Source organism: Cebus imitator, unplaced genomic scaffold, assembly GCF_001604975.1.
Source record: "Cebus imitator isolate Cc_AM_T3 unplaced genomic scaffold, Cebus_imitator-1.0 Scaffold444, whole genome shotgun sequence".
Classification (NCBI taxonomy): Eukaryota; Metazoa; Chordata; class Mammalia; order Primates; family Cebidae; genus Cebus; species Cebus imitator.
Genome location: NW_016107759.1, coordinates 814,239 through 818,815, shown reverse-complemented (window position 1 = coordinate 818,815; position 4,577 = coordinate 814,239).

The following is a 4,577-nucleotide window of genomic DNA, read 5'->3' as shown; positions in this document are numbered from 1 at the left end:
AAAAAAAAAAGGGCTGGGCTCCTTGGCTCACGCCTGTAATCCCAGCACTTTAGGAGGCCAAGGTGCGCCTATCACCTGGGGTAAGGAGTTCAGAACCAGCCTGACCAACGTGGTAAAACCCCATCTCTAAAAAAAAGGGTAAAATAAAGAAGAAAGGGGGGTAGGAAGCAAAGAATAAAGGGAAGGAAGCAGGACCCCTGAGGCCCCAGAACTGAAGAGCACTGCAAAGCGCTGGTAAACGTGACTTCATCCGAAAGGAGGATTCCTAGTGAATGAACACACGGCAGTTACCAGGCAGATGTCAGACAGACAGAAGACACTTCCCAAGAGTCAAGGGCACAGCAAGTTAACAGGGATGGGCAAACACAAGAGAGGCGGCCAGCGCGGTGGAAACGTGGGTGGGGGCTGCTCTCGAGGCGGGGTTTCAGGTCTGACCGCTGCACATCCACTGAAATTCAAATTAGAACAAGGAGCTTTGCGTTAGCAGAGGGGAGTGCCACGCGGGGGAGAGGAATGCGGGAGCCTGCAGGCCCGGGAGCACGGCTGCCCTGCTTCCCGCTGGCCTCGCGCCATCACGGCGGGCACGTGGGTGGCTTTCCTCATGGTCTCCTCTGCGCTTTGGGGGCTGCGCTCACAGGCGCCTCCGTTTCGTGCCAGGGTGTCCTCGCCCCCACCCACCCCCGGCTATTGCTGGCCTTTTCACGCTTCGAATGAATAAAATAACTTTGGTCTTGTTTGTTCTGCACAAAAAAAAAAAAAAAAAAAAATAGGACCTTTTCTCTGATGTTCACACGGCTGAGCTGTCAGTGTACCGGCAGTCGCGTTTAAGAAGTTGAGTAAATAGAGACTTCTGGCTTTGCTGGCTCGGCCTGCGGTGTAGCCTCGTTCCCCAGCGCTAATCCGATAATCCCATGGGGGCTCCCACAGCAGCACCCCTTCGCAGACAGCAGGAGCTGTGCTCTGAGCTCCGAGGTTGGCTTCTCCTCTCATCATTCGAAATTCCACCCCCCCACCCAATGTGGTCAGAACAGAAAAGAAGAACGAGCCCCTGGCTTGGAGCAAATTCATCACTGGGGCTCCACCCCAGGTCACCTCTTCCAGGAAGCCTTCCCTGGTTGGCCCAGTCTTCCCGACTCTGGGAGGTTAGCACCTCCACTTCAGCAACTGTTTCTTCCACCAGCCAGGCCAGAGCAAGATGTCCTGCCGAGTCAGAGCTGTGGAAGGTGGCCTTCTACCCCTGATTTACAGAGGAGAGAACTGAGGTCCTGAGGGTTCGGATGAGGGGCCACATCCCTCATGAGAACCAGGTCTCCTGGCTTCAGCAGAGGAGCATGGGCACAGCTCAGAGCCAGGCACTCTGGGGTGGTCCTGGCTCGGCTGAAGGCTGGGTGGGCAGTTCTGGGAGATTCCGGTCCCGCAAAACAGCGTCAGTGCACGGAGCAGCACTTGGCCCTGGGGCTGAGATGCTGGCAACACCTGGGCCAGAACAGGGGCACCAGGACGGTTATGATGGAGGAAGCCTGCCTTTCACCAGGTCTCTAGCTTCATCAAGCACAACCAGAGTGACTCCATCTCGAAGTGCCTGGCCTGGCACTCACAGGGCATGTGCACATATAAGGCTCATGCTTAGGAGCTGAAAACAGATACTTCCCAAGCTGGCCCCCAACTGTAATTGCAAAATAGCTCTGGCCATGTGGCACATTTCCCAGCGGGCCTCAGAGCGTCCACACCTCCTGAGAGTGTGGCCACTTCGCTCAGTGCTTCAGTGAGCAGGCTGAGGCTGAGGGTCACCGACCCCACCAACACCTGCACACTGCAGCTCTGCTCACAGGTCCTCACAGCTGCTTAGGAGCAGAGACGCTCACAGGGGACAGTGAGTTCTTCCTCCTGCTCTCTGAGCACGCCCACTCTGCAACAGTCATTCTCTTTTTTGACACGGAGTCTCACTCTGTCACCCAGGCTGGAGTGCAGTGGTCCGATCTCGGCTCACTGCAACCTCCATCTCCCAGGTTCAAATGACTCTCCTGCCTCAGCCTCCTGAGTAGCTGGGATTACAGGTGTGCACCACCACACTGGGATAATTTCTGTATTTTTAGTAGAGACAGGGTTTCACCACGTTCGCCAGGCTGGTCTCGAATTCCTGACCTCATAATCCACCCGCCTCGGGAGAGTGCTGGGATTACAGGCGTGAGCCACCGTGCCTGGCCCCGTTCCACTATTTTAAATTGACAGCGTTATTTTTCACAACCCACTGTGCGACTGTGGCTGGAGGCGAGGGTCACCACAAGCGTCCTCATTAGCTGCTAACTGCAGCCTGTCGGGGCCTCCACCTGTTGACAAGGCGTGGCGGCCCCCAGGGAAGACGTGTGTGTTGGTTATGCCACTAATGACCCACGCCCAACGAGACAGCAATTCCCTTCAACAAATACAACGTCCATCCGCTTGACCAACTGCCAAGGGAGAGCCAGCGTCCTGCTTCACAGAGGGCAGCGTGCACGTGGAGCGGGAGGCTGCCCAGATCTGACTGCGTGTGGAAATGGCCACCAGCACCCCATGTTTTCCTACAAAAAGCTGCTTTCTCTCCAAGTTGTATGAATAACGGGCCTCACGGGGCTGCCCTGGAACCCAGGGCCCGCAGCCTTTCCCACGTTCCCTCTGCCACCCAGGAGGCGGGGCCTCGGGAGCGCCTCAGCCCCAGAGGGGCGGGAAGGCGCTGCAGGGTGGAGGGTGTGCCCCCACACCCACCCAGCTTCCCACAGGAGCCAGCATCTCCACACTTTTTTGCTGTTATTTGAGACCGGGTCTTGCTCCGTTGCCCAGGCTGGAGCGCTGTGGTGCGATCACAGCTCATTGCAGCCTCGACCTCCCGAGGCCAAGCGGTCCTCCTACCTCAGCCTCCTCACTAGCGGGCACCACAGGCATGCCTCACCCACCTGACTATTTTGTAGAGACGAGGTCTCAATATGCTGCCCAGGCTGGTCTCAGATTCCTGGACTCAAGCCATCCTCCCACCTTATCCTCCCAAAGTGCTGGCATTACAGGTGTGAGCCGCCACACCCAGCCTCATCCCTGAATTCCCGTTGGGTGCCAGGTCGCTGGCACCCAAGGCCACGCTGGCCTACCCTGCACTCTGTTGCCTGAGCCTGGCCCTCTGGAAGCTGGTCCTGGTGTCCTCCGTGTTGGGGATCTCACAGGTGGGGGAATTGGAGGATTCACCTTCCCCACGTGTACAAATCCATTCCCACGCTGCTAGGAAGACATTGCCAGAGAGTGGGTAATTTATAAACAAAAGAGTTTCGGCCGGGCGTGGGGGCTCACAGCTGTAATCCCAGCACTTTGGGAGGCTGAGGCAGGCAGATCACCTGAGGTCAGGAGTTCAAGACCAGCCTGGCCCACATTGTGAAACCCCATTTCTACTAAAAATACAAAAAATTAGCTGGGCATGGTGGGGGATTCCTGTACTCCCAGCTACGCAGAAGGCTGAGGCCAGAGAGTCATTTAAACCTGGCAGGCAGAGGTCGCCGTGAGCCGAGATCCTGCCACTGCCCTCCAGCCTGGGCAACAAGAGCAAAAATCCATCTCAAAAAAATAATAATAATAAAATAAAGTAAAATAAAAGTTAACAGTAAAGATAACTTAGCCAGGCATGGTGGCACGCCCCTATAGTTCCAGCTACTTTGGAGGCTGAGGCAGGAGGACCGCTTACGCCCAGGAGGTGGAGGCTGCAGTGAGCTGTGAGCACACCACCGCACTCCAGCCCGGGAAAAGGGTCAGACGCTGCATTAAAGAGCGGTGCAGTCACAGGCCAAGGAGGCCTGGAGCCCCTAGAGACTGGAGGGTTTCTGCAGCCTCCAGAGCTGGGAGGGGACGTCACTTTAGCCACTGGTGTGTGATCCCTTCTCAGGCTGAAACTCTGACACCAACCCAGGGGAGGGTACCAGGGGGCTCTACCAATCTCATGACCCTGGACCTCCAGGAGGATGCTGGCACGGACCTCAACCCAACCACAGGGGCCAGCTGTAAGCAAAGGGGAGTCCTGTGGGTACCCCAGAGCAGACGCCCCCACCAGACACCCATCCCAGCGCAGGGAAAGGAGGTGCCACACACAGTCACGGGACAGCATCATGGTAACCTGGGCTCCAGTGGGCCTCCCCGCATCCCCAGCCGGCCCTCGTGTGCTCCCATGCCCCCCCACCCACGTAAGCCCCAGGTTCCCAGGCTGTGGCTCAGGGACTAGCATATGGGAAGTGCGTGGTAAATACTCACTAATGATGATGATGAAACAATTTGCAAAATAGAGAGCAGGGGCCCCAGAGGTGCACGGCTGCCACTGGAGCCCAGGGGCTCCAGGGAAATGTCTGCGAGTTAATGAAGAGCCCTCCAGGGGCTGAGCCCCCACCCAGCTCCACCCAGACCAGCGGAGGAAGCTCACCCCAGACGCTTCCCGAACCTTGACAGCACTCCTCCCTCCCACATCTTCCGCAAACCCACTCCATGGCACTGCAGGGGCACTAAGTTTCTTTTGTGTGCTTTTTCTTTTCTCTTTCTTTTTTTTTTTTTTGAGATGCAGTCTTGCT